A 12,599-nucleotide genomic window follows, 5' to 3' on the forward strand; every position below is an offset into this window, starting at 1 on the left:
TTCATTGGGTGGGAGGGGGCAAAAGATGCTGGAGCCTGGGTACAGGGCTCCTTGGTTCACACACACCTTACCAAGATGCCTCCAGAGTGTTTCTGGGGCTGTTTCAATTAGGGCTGTGCATGGACACACACACACCCCAAACCGCTTTGCATCAGGCCCAAACCACTTCAGGTCGATCCAACCATCCCCTGCTCCACTCCGCGGAGCAAGATCTGGAGGGGTGGATCGAGATTTTCCCCCCCCTTCCCTACTTACTTGTCTCTGCAGCAGATGGCAGAGGCAGGTAAGTGGGGAAGACGGGACAAAATGGGGGCCAAATAAGCCCCCCTGCCCCCTTACTTGGCTCCACCACCATCATCAAATGGACTGCGGCGGCAGAGGTGGAGCCAGGTAAGCCCCCCTCCCCCCACTTACCTGCCTCCGGCGCAGTCTGGCACCAGCTTCAACTGAGTGGCGGTGCCAGGTGAGCCCCCCTCCCCCCCCCACTTACCTGCCTCCGGCGCGGTCTGGCACCAGCTTCAACTGAGTGGCGGTGCCAGGTGAGCCCCCCTCTCCCCCACTTATCTGCCTCCGGCGCGGTCTGGCACCAGCTTCAACTGAGCGGCGGTGCCAGGTGAGCCCCCCTCTCCCCCACTTACCTGCGTTTGGAGCTCCAGATGGAGGTGAACCACTTTGCCTCAATCCGCAGCTCCCCTGACCCAATTCAGATCCGCCTTTGCCGGAGACGGATCGGGTCGCTCCACTCGGGATTCATCATCCGAACTGGAGCAGAGCACAGCCCTAGTTTCAATTGCAAAACCAGTAACGGTAGACAAGTTTTGCCCATCATTTAATTTATTGATAAATTGAAACCTGGAAAATGGCAGAGGACAAAGGGTCATTCATGGATGGATATACTAGTGCTGGACCCTATATCCCCACTCCTCTTCCACCATCCTACATACACTTTCTTGGGACTTCTGTACTCCAAGGGAGGGGAGATTTTTGGATGGCTTTAAAAGGGGGGTTGGCTAAATTCCTGGAGGTGAAGGCTATCAATGGCTACTAGACCTGATGGTTGTGTGCTATTCGAGGCAGTAAGCCTGTGTGCAACCACTTCCTGTGGAACATGGGTGGGAGGGTGCTGTTGCACCATGTCCTGTCTTGTTGGTCCCTGGCCAATGGCTGGTTGGCCACTGTGTGAACAGAGTGCAGGACTAGATGGACCCTCAATCTGATCTATCATGGCCCTTCTTATATGTTCTATATTCGTTGGATGGGACGAATTGGGAGGGGACAAAAATCACAGCACAATTTGGAAGGGCATCTATGATTACATGAGATAGTCATGTTGTCTTTCTTCCTTATTTCCTCTTTCCTTTCTTTCCTTTAAACTTTATTCCAAAGACGAGCTGCAGCTCAGCAACCATTGCTGCCACAAGCTTGAAACTTGCAGCCATTTTTCTTCGTACATTGTCCCTGGGAAAGATGGTACATCACTAGAGGCTGGTGGCTCCAATTATGGTGGGACCATGAATCTATTCTGCATTTCAGTCAGAACCAGTGTCTGAGGTGCTGAAAGCCAACCCTACATTGGTTCAGTGGATTTACTTCCCCACCAAAATTGGAGTCACCAGCCTCCACTGTGGTCCGTGATCACAAACCATCATTCCCAGGGGCACTCGTGGCGATGCTCTAAACACACACAGGGCAGCATTTGGCTTGTCTTTGGAATTATGTTTTGGTTTGGGGGGTTTTAAAGGAAGAAAGAAGGATAGAAAGAAAGACACAAGCCACCCCATCCACCTGCCCAATTAGCCCCCCACCCAATCTTTGGGGGGGTCACCCCACACCCACCACACATCCTCCCCCAGCCCACTACTCATGACCCACTTTCTGGAATCTCAAGCCTAGACGTGTTCAACAGCAGAACCTCATGTACCAAGATTCCTCTATGCTTGATTTCATGCATTGGCAGGAAGCCAGAAGCTTCCCAGTTGTACCATTGCAACAAGCAAGTTGATGTCCTGAGACTGCTGGGAGTTTGTGTGTAAATGTTTCATTTTCCTAGAAAGAGGAGAGTCTGGAATCAGAGAGAGAGAGAGGTGTGGCCACTGCAGAGTAAAAGGTGCCCAGTCACCAGCTCAGAATTAAAGCCTCTTAATTTAATCACTAGGAATATGTGAGCTGCAGTTGAGAGCGAGTTGCAGGAAGAGAGAGAAACCAGTATATATGGCCCTGCCAACTGATCATAGAGCAATGCCTAGGAAAAGCATAGAATTAAAAATAATTCTGGATGCACCGGCACTCAGAGCCTTTGGCTTCTTCAGCAGAAGGATTGTTGAGTTGGCCCAACAGCTCGACTGTTCATGTGTACTTGCTGAGCTAGGGAAGTGGGCTGGTAGCAGCTGACCAAAAGAGATGCACTCCCCTATTCGTTGCGTTGCTTGTGTCAGAGCTGAGCTGCCAAAAGCCAGAAGGTGGGAGCCAGGAGTCAGTGCAGCTGCAGGTGCTGTTGAATGGGAGCCCAGAGCCAGAAACTAGGCGCACATAGTCAGTGCAGCTACAAGCAGCTGTTGAGTGGGAGCCTGGAGCTAGAAGCCAGGAGTCAGTGCAGCTGCAGGTGCTGTTGAATGGGAGCTCAGAGCCAAAAACTAGGAGCCCATAGTCAGTGCAGCTACAAGCAGCTGTTGAGTGGGAGCCTGAAGCCAGAAACTAGGAGCCAGAAGTCAGAGCAGCTGCAGGTGCTATTGAATGGGAGCCTGAAGCTAGAAGCCAGGAGACAGTGCAGCCACAAACAGCTATTGAGTGGGAGCCAGGAGTCAGTGCAGCTGCAGGTGCTGTTGAGTGGGAGCCTAGACCCAGAAACTAGGAGCCAGGACTCAGTGCAACCATAGGCAGCTATTGAGTGGGAGCCCAGAGCCAGAAACTAGGAGCCAGGAGTTTGCAAGTGTGGCAGGCAGTGGGAGTCAAGAACCAGAAAACAAGCTGAGCAGCAGAGCCATTAAAAAAACATACCTGTCATTGCCCAAGCAAAGTTCGAGCTGGAAGAAGAAGTGCTTCCTAGTCCTTTTCTGAAGGCTCAAGTCATTTGGCTGCCTGAAGCGGAACGCCACATGCCCCTCCAACACTTTACAAAGTGTCGCTGAGCTATTCACACATCGATTCATGCCTTTATTTGTCCCCCTAAATGTCACCACCCAAAGCAACCTGCTCCACTTTTAACAGTGGGTGAGAATTTCATTTCAATTTGGGTTTGATACAAATTTACTAAAATTCACAAAGCTGATGATGAATATTAATCAAGTTCTACAGTTATATCCCACATTTTTTCCTCTTGCAAGGAACCCAATCAGGTTACCTGGTCCTCCACCTCCTCTCCATGTTATCCTCACAACAACCCTGTGAGGTAGGCTAGGCTGAGAGTGAGTGACTGGCCCAAAGCCACCCAGTGAGCTTCATGGCAGAATGGGAAGTAGCACCCAGATCTCCCGAGTCCTGGTCCAACACTCTAACCACTACACCACACTGTTTCTCCATATTCACCACCCCCACCACCCCTCAATGAGATTGAAAATCATCAAATGTGGGAGAAAGGGAAACTGACAGACTTGTGCATGCAGACCCAGGGCTTTGGGTGCTTAGCTCTTAAAAGTCTGGCTTTGAATCCCTCTGTATCCAAACATGCTAGTGCGGAGTTAGGATGGCTGCCTCATTTTTCTGCCAGGCTGCTCATCTTTAACAGCAACATGGCAGGCAGGTACAACACGGTCCTCCCATGCTGGGAATAACTATATCCATTGAATTTGACTGGTACAGATGGATGAGAGTTTCATTTCCATTCATTTTTTATAAGCTTTTACCAAAATTCACGAAGTTCTTCCTATTCAGGACAGAAAGAACTTGAGATTTCAAACATCCAAATGTGGGAGGAAGCAAAACTGACGGATTTTCCCATCCCAGCACCTGCCGAGAAGAGCCAATGGCCAGCATGAGTGGATGGAGCTGCTTCAGTACCTGGGAACCAGTGAAGCTGGTGGCTCCAATATCAGTGGGGCAGTCAATCCACTCCGGGGTTCAGTCAGAACCAGTCAGAATGCAAAACAAGCCATCCAAGGTGCTTTGGGGTACTCCTGTAGCATTCTGACTGGTTCTGACTGAACCCCGGAGCGGATTCACTGCCCCAGTGACACTGGAGCCACCAGCCTCCACTGCTAGGACCACTGTACCATCCAGGCAGGAGATGTTGTCACCCTGGTTATCGACCACATAAAGCAACTGTATACCAAGCTCTGTATAAGCAGCTCTAGCGTGGGCAGCTCCTGGTGGCATTTCGAAACAACATCATGTCAGAGTTGTCAGAGTTGCTTTTTATTTTACTCTTTATTTTATTTTTTCCAGAATTGCTTTGCTGTAATTCAAAATGACAGCTCTGATTTGATATGAGTTCTTGGAACAGAAGGGAAGTCCAAGTTCGGAATGGGTTAGGAGGCCAGGGGCTTGTTTACACATTCCAGATTCAGAGGTTGTTATCTCAAGGTTGGTAGTATCCTGAGATGATGAACTTCTGTCTCAGCACAAATGTGGGTGAATCTCAGCTGGGAGCAAAGCATTCTTAGACGAGGGATGGGATGCAGGTTAACGTGGCTAAATGTGCGTCCCGTTGGAATCGATAGGACAAGCTATTCCTTTTTTTATCTCTTTATTTGCAACATAATGATAACAACAACGTACAACACCAGCCAAAAAAGCGGGGATTCATATCATGAAATGTATTATATATAGCCATCGTAATCTATAGGTAAAAGGGGGGACACAAGGACAGGAGAAAAGGATTGACAGCTGAAGAAGATAACACTGAAATGTAGCAGGAGCAGTAAGATCCCCATCAGTCTGCTGAGTGAGAGGCTGTGAGTGTATTTCCTTCCGAGCTTGGAATAAAGGTTTCTTTGCAACTGTAAAGGCTTTCAGAACCCAGTTTTGCATCTGTTAGTCCCCACACCACAGGGATGTAGTGGTAAAGTGCATGAACATCCGCTATGAACATCCGCTATTTATCACCGATTTTGCAAGAGCGACATTTATATGAGCAATGACTTCCGATCTAAAAGAAGCCACAGCAGGATACGCCCATGTCATCTGCCTATCTAAGCATTGTCTGCATTACCCAGCTCCTTCTTAGCAAGACTCTGTCAGCCACCATACCAACTAAGGATAATGGGAGTTGTAGTCCCCAACACATCTGGAGGGTGCCAAGCTAGGGTGGTTCTGGAAACTCAATTGCTCTGTTTCAAGGCACAGGTTTGGTCAGGTATCTCGCGTGTGTGCTTGCGTTGGCAGTTCCATAGAGTTCCAGTTGTATCTGGTTGGGTATGTAGAGTTGACCCATGTATCCTTCAGCTATGGGGCAGCATATAAATGTAAATAATAATAACAACAACAACAGGGGCATTAGGTGGTGATGGGAAAGCAGGTGTCAACAGCTTTGGTAGCATCTCTCTCACTCTCTCTCTCTCCCACTCACACAGTGTGGGTTGTTCTCATGGAAGGGTCCTTCAATCACTTAAGAAAAGATCCAGAACCCCCAGAGCTCACTGGGACAGGAGAACTCCCAAGAACAACACAAAAGATGATCTGACAGAAGGGGACTAAGTCACTGTGAACTGTTCTCATGGGATTTTGTGATGGAGCAGACAAGGACAAAAGGATGAAAAGATGATGATGTGAGATGCTACAATGGTGTAAAAAGAGTCTAGCTCTGGGAGACATCAGGGTTGAGGTGCAAGAGTGTTCAGATGCCAGACAAGGCCACGCAAGCAGGGGAAAGGACTCTGTACCTTAACAAACAAACAAAAATTGGACAGCCAGTATGACAAGAGTATTGGACTTAGACCAGAGAAACCTGGTTCAAATCGCTCACTCATCATTGAAGCTCAGTGGAAGATCTTTGCCCAGCTTTGCCACACTGGTGGCCTCCAGAAGTTTTGCAGTGCAGCTCCCATCTTCCCCAGCCAGTATGGCCAAATGCTAAGAAAGAAAGCCAGAAAGAAACTCTGAGATCCCCTGATAGCAAGTGTAGACAATGCTATGTTAGATGGTTCAATGGTCTCACTCACTATAAAGCAGCATCCTATGATCAACAGGTCCCCAAGAGTTACCCCGCTCCAGTGGATGCTGGTGGGGCAGTGAATCTGCTCCAGGTTTCAGTCAGCACCTTAGATAGCTCTTTTAGAGTTCTGGTTGGTTATGACTGAAACCCAGAATGGATTCACAGCCCCACCAAATTTGAAGCCATCAGCCTCCTCTGAGATCAGTACTGGTGGTTCAACAAGGTCTCTCTCAAGAATATTTGTGTCATGGGTCCAAGTGTCATGCCACCACTAGAGTCATTTTCAGAGGAAGAGCCAGAGCTTTCAAAGCCAGTTGGCCCCTAAGGAGACCCAGACAATGGGACCCTCAGCGGTGATGTCTTTGGATCTGCCTCCTAAACAGGCAGAGAGCTCAGCTCCTGAGTCACCTCCTAGTCCCTGAGAATGCCAGCACTTTAAGATCCATGATAGGATGGTGGCCAGGCAAAGGGGTGCTTGCTTACTGAAGAGAACTACCCATGAGTTGGACTCTCCTCGTGAGGAGGGCATCTGACAAGCCTCTAATGGGATGCAGCTGAGCATTGGGTTGGGCTTTAGTATTATTTATTTATTTTTTATTAATTACATTTCTATACCACCCAATAGCCAGAGCTCTCTGGGCGGTTCACAAAAATTAAAAACATTCAAAGTATAAAACAACAGTATAAAACCATAACATAAAATACAATATAAAAGCTCAACCAGATAAAAACAGCAGCAATGCAAAATTACAAATTTAAAACACCATGTTAAAATTTATTTATAGACTGTTAAAATGCTGGGAGAATAAAAAGATCTTCACCTAGTGTCTAAAAGAGTATAGTGTAGGTGCCAAGCGGACCTCCTTAGGGAGCTCATTCCACAGCCGGGGTGCCACAGCAGAGAAGGCCCTGCTCCTCCTGGTAGCCACCTGCCTCCCTTCCTTTGGCAGGGGCTCGCGGAGAAGGGCCCCTGAGGACCCTATATAGCTAGTAGCTCTAGCTATATCATCTCCCACTGGTAACTGAAGAGCTGCTGGAAACAGCACCTCTGCCAGTGTCCGCGTCTGCTACCTTCTGATTGATACTCTGTGCTATTGACCCTTGGATTGCATCTTGACCCTTCTTCTGGACTGTGTAACGCATCTGATTGCCAACTGTTTTGGTCTCTGCCTACTATCTTGATTTCTCCTGCCTTGGCCTGATCCCATGTATCTAATTTCTTGCCTGTGCTCTTATCTTTGCATGCTATTTTGTAGGGGTGTGCACGGACCCCCCGATCCGCTCCTCTTCCAGATCCGCAATTTGTGGATCAGGCCGCTTCGCTCCACTCCGCCCCGCTCCACCTATAGTCCGCTCCACTCCGCTGTGGAGCTCCAGATCCGGATCGGAGCTCTGCTTTTTCCCCCCATAGGCTTGCATTGAAATCCAAAAAAGTCTACAACTTTTTTTCTGTTAAAGTTAGAAACCTCAAGTTTGGCACCATGACACCTCATGTACGTATACACATGCATGCCAAGACTCAAGCCAATCCCATCATCCCCTGATTTTTGGGGAATTTATGAAAATTGGACACCCCATTTTCAGACATGGACTGTTCTCCGACATTTTGACAGATAAAAAAATTGGAAGTGGGCACCCTCACAGATGCCATCTAGATCCACATTCATGCCAAGTTTCAAGCAAATCCCATCATCCCCTGATTTTTGGCGGGGCTTAAACCTCTAACACACCACCCATAACCCCAATTCACACCCCTTTCGATATCTCTGTCAATTTTCATGTTAGAAACCTCAAACTTGGCACCATGATAGATTATCCATGGATACACATGCATGCCAAGACTCAAGCCAATCCCATCATCCCCTGATTTTTGGGAAATTTATGAAAATCAGACACCCCAGTATCTCAGGGATTTAAAGCTGCAGACAGCTTAATGGGGCCATTTCAAAGGAAATCCCAATATGCCATGAATTGGGGAGTAGAGATAAACCTATATGAATCTTCTTCCACACTTGAAAAATTGATTTGGAACTTCCAAAAGTCTAAGTGAGCACAGGAAGGACTTATCCCCTGAGTCAAAGCAAGACACACACAAACCATCCCTGCGAGGCAGGCAGGGGAGGAGGGAGGGAAGGCAGGCAGGCAGCAGACATTTCTGGGGGCATAAGGAAGTGAGCCAAGGATAGTTTCAAAGCCGGTAATGCAAACCATCCCTGTGAGGTGGGAGCAGCACAGAGAGATGCCTTTTCTTTTGCATCCCATAACTAACTAGGAGGCTAGGAGGGTAAGAGTAAAGCTTTGTGATCCTTGCTTCAGAGTTGATTGGCTGCACTGTGATCACAGCCATTATTAAACAACAACAAAATAATAATAATGTTAATAATAGCAGTACTAATTAATATTAATAGCAATAATAATAACAACAACAACAAGGAGATGAACTACAATGAAAGCCTGCCTGACTTCACTGAAGAGGAAAAGCCAGGAGAGCTTGGGCTATGGGGTGTAAATATAAAATGGAATAAATAAATAAATAAACAAAGGAGGGGTGGAATTAAAAGCAGGTGTTGCTGAATAAACAACAGGAAGAATTTTTTTAAAAAGGCTATATTTGTCTTTTACCAGTAAGAGGGAAGTGGACGTTCCCTGGGGGAGGGGGAATTGTGCCAATTTTGACTGTCCCTGTCTAGGGACCAGTCTTTAAGAAGCAAACTTACACTTCAACTCATGACAGGCATTAGCTTCAGTGTTCGGTCTCTCCATGGGTTACTCTTTGGAGGGCTCTGATGACCCTCCAAGGGTGAGAGTGTGTGTGCACTGGGCACGTCCACATGCCCTAGGGGACCTCATCCCCTTGCACCACATCTATTCAGTTGTTCACCAAGGTTAGGGTAGGTAGCAGTGCTGTGTTTCCTATCTGTTATTTATTTGCTTAGTATATGATTTCAGGTTGTGTTTGTGCATTTGGTGGGGCTACTGCTTTAAAAAACACTGGGAAAAGTCCGTTCAGACTAAGAAAGAGAAGTTTCCCAGTATCCCAAGTTACCTGTTTTGCCTATCCCCTCCTCCAACTTTGGGATCATGTGATCATGACCGGAAGTTGACTCTGCCCCTCAGCACTTCAAAAAGGTACCTCCCGGTTTTTTTACCTTATTTTTCCAAAAATTCTAGCAAGCGAACCGCACCACACAGAGAGCTGAGAGTAGGCTCAAAATGGCCCCCAGCCATGACTCTCTAAGCACAAGAAGTTTCAGAAAGATAGCTTAAAAAACAACACAGTTATCCCCTATTCTTTTCCACAATGCAATCCCATGGGCGAAATTTTCCAAAATGGCGATCAGATCGTGCCGCGAAAAGAGAAGTGCTCCGCCTATGGGCGCTTCTCTTCACCGTGCTTCTAAGGGTCCACGGTCTGCTTCTACTCCACCTCTGGGCAAGGCGGAGCAGGCCAATTCGCTTCTGATTCTCCGATTCTAATCGGAGCGGAGCATACCTCTACTATTTTGACCACTCTTGTCTTAGCCTGAACGCATTGGACTGAAATCTGTGCATTTGACCATTTCCTTGCTAAATTGACTGTTCTTTTGTACATACCTCCCTGTATTTCTAAGGAACTGCACAAGGTTCCCCTGAACAGAGTTTGAAAACCAGTGAAGTGTTGGTTTTGGATGTGGGAGAACCAAATCCAAATCCCAGCTCAAGGGTCAGTACTAGGGATGTGCTCCGCTCCGATTAGGAGCGTAGAAGCAGTAGCGGATTGGCCTGCTCCGCCTTACCCAGAGGCGGAGTAGGAGCGGACCGTGGACCCCCTAGAAGCAAGGCGAAGAGAAGTGACCATTTTTCGGAGCTCCGAGTTCAGGCGGAGCGCTCCGGTCGCCATCTTGAAAACATTTCGCCATAGGATTGCATTGCGGCAAATAATCGCGCATAACTACGATGTTTTTGAAGCTATCGCTCTGGAAATTCTTGTGCTCAGAGAGTCGTGGATGGGGGTCATTTTGAGACCACTCTCACCTCTCTGCGTTGTCCGTGTCGCGTGCTATATTTTTTTGAAAATCGGGTCAACCGCGCGGCTCAAACTGCGTTTCGGCTTTTCGCCCATAGGATTGCATTGAGGGAAAGAATCGGGGATAACTGGGGGGGGTTTAAGCTATCATTCTGAAAATTCTTGTGCACAGAGAGTCGTGGATGGGGGTCATTTTGAGACTACTCTCAACTTTCTGCGTGCTGTGGTTCACGTGCAATATTTTGTTAAAAATCGGGGTTTGGGTTTTTTTCATTTATTTTTTTATTTTTTTGGAAGCGATGACAGGCACATTCAACTCCCAATCCTGATGAGAATTGATCTCCTCAGAAAGCATCCTCCTCCAATCCCAGCGTTGGAGGGGGGACTAAGGCAGACCCACCCTGAGAACTTTCTGTTTTGTGTCTCTTTGTGGGTTGGCGTTCATGGAGGGAACACTTAGTTAGTTAGTGCTCCTGCTTTGGACTTTGGAGATAGATTAGGATAGGTTTAGTTTGGCGCGTGTGTGTGTTTGTTTGCTTCTTTCTGACTTGTAGCTTAGTTTGCCCTGTGTTTTCCCCTTACTTTGATTTAATATAAACTTTATTTTTGAATTTTGGAGTGTGTGGTTGGGTTGGTTGCCCCCCCCCTTCCCTGTATTAAAGCCTGACTGTTCTGCTTTTGTGAAAGCTTTCTTTTGAAAGCATACACACACTTTTTGTCCCATTTCCCTACATTTATATTCTTAAACATATTTTATTATATTCTTTCACATAGTCTATTAGTATATATTCTCATACATATTATATTAGTAGTATTCATATTTTGTTCTTCTTATAGTAGTGGTTGGTTCTTTTCCCCCCTCCCCTCTCTTAAATCCTGATTGTGTTTCCTTCTATCTTCTATATACCAAATTTACCAAAAAAAATTGATTCTCTTTTTCTTCTCTGTGTAACTTGGACGGAGTGGGCTGCTTTTGTCAAGTTCAACAGGCAGCCACAGATTGAGCATTTTGGGGAAAGCATACGCACACCATTTCCCTATTCTTAAACATATTATATTATATTCTTTTACATAGTCTTAGTAGTCTATTAGTATACATTCTCATACATATTAGTAGTATTCATATTTTGTTCTTCTTATAGTAGTGGTTGGTTCTTTTCCCCCCTCCCCTCTCTTAAATCCTGATTGTGTTTCCTTCTATCTTCTATATACCAAATATACCAAAAAAAATTGATTCTCTTTTTCTTCTCTGTGTAACTTGGACGGAGTGGGCTGCTTTTGTCAAGTTCAACAGGCAGCCACAGATTGAGCATTTTGGGGAAAGCATACGCACACCATTTCCCTATTCTTAAACATATTATATTATATTCTTTTACATAGTCTTAGTAGTCTATTAGTATACATTCTCATACATATTAGTAGTATTCATATTTTGTTCTTCTTATAGTAGTGGTTGGTTCTTTTCCCCCCTCCCCTCTCTTAAATCCTGATTGTGTTTCCTTCTATCTTCTATATACCAAAATATACCAAAAAAATTTGATTCTCTTTTTCTTCTCTGTGTAACTTGGACAGAGTGGGCTGCTTTTGTGCAGCCACAGATTGAGCATTTTGGGGAAAGCATACGCACACCATTTCCCTATTCTTAAACATATTATTATTATATTCTTTTACATAGTCTTAGTAGTCTATTAGTATACATTCTCATACATATTAGTAGTAGTATTCATATTTTGTTCTTCTTATAGTAGTGGTTGTCCCATTTCTTGTCCCATTTCCCTACATTTATTAGTAATATTCTTAAACATATTATTATATTCTTGTAGATATTCTTAGTAGTATATATATATTAGTATATTCTCATACATATTAGTAGTAGTATATTTTATTGTTCTTGTCCCATTTCCCTACATTTAAACATATTATATTCTTCTTATACATATTCTTAGTAGTACCTTATACATAGTATTAGTAGTATTAATATTTTGTTAGTCATCATGAAAAGAGGAAGCAGGCGTGCTGAAAGCAGCAAGGCTCAGGCTGCCAGCAGTAAGCAGGCTGCCTCTCCTCCTGTGAAACTCAAACGGGCAACTCCTTGGCTGACTGCTCCAAAACAGAAGCAGGACAAGCAGCAGGCAGAGCCACTCTCTTCTGCAACTTGTGCCCGGCGTTCTCTTTTTGAGGGTGGGAATGGGAAAAGTGCCCGTTTGCAAGAGGCACGTGGCAGCAGTGCCATTAGAGGAGGAGGAGTATCCCCAACTCCTTCATTCTCCTTTCAGCCCACGAGCCCGATGATGGACCTAGATGAGGTCCTCAGCACAGTGGAGGGGGGGAGGAGGAGGAGGCGGTGGGCCTCCAGGATGTGGGGGCTGAGGAGGAGCAGCAGCAGGCCGAGGCTCTCTCCCCAGTCTCATCCCACACCCCTGTTTCTGTGGCAACACCAGAGAGCTCAGGCGGGCAATTGGTGGTGTCACCACGGAAACGAAAGACAAGCATCGTGTGGGACCA

At 46.3% G+C, this 12,599-nt stretch overlaps 1 protein-coding gene across 1 annotated transcript in view; it reads right to left on the minus strand.

The window, feature by feature from the left end:
* Nucleotides 1–8,846: 8,846 nt before the first annotated feature.
* The window catches only part of TMEM35B (transmembrane protein 35B), a 225,240-nt gene continuing 221,487 nt past the window's right edge, over nt 8,847–12,599 (minus strand). Inside the window, exon 4 of the transcript XR_010026078.1 lies at nt 8,847–8,859. The gene's annotated coding sequence lies outside the window, so the exon portion shown is untranslated. The remainder of the gene's footprint in view (nt 8,860–12,599) is intronic.

Source organism: Elgaria multicarinata, chromosome 13, assembly GCF_023053635.1.
Source record: "Elgaria multicarinata webbii isolate HBS135686 ecotype San Diego chromosome 13, rElgMul1.1.pri, whole genome shotgun sequence".
Lineage (NCBI taxonomy): Eukaryota > Metazoa > Chordata > Lepidosauria > Squamata > Anguidae > Elgaria > Elgaria multicarinata.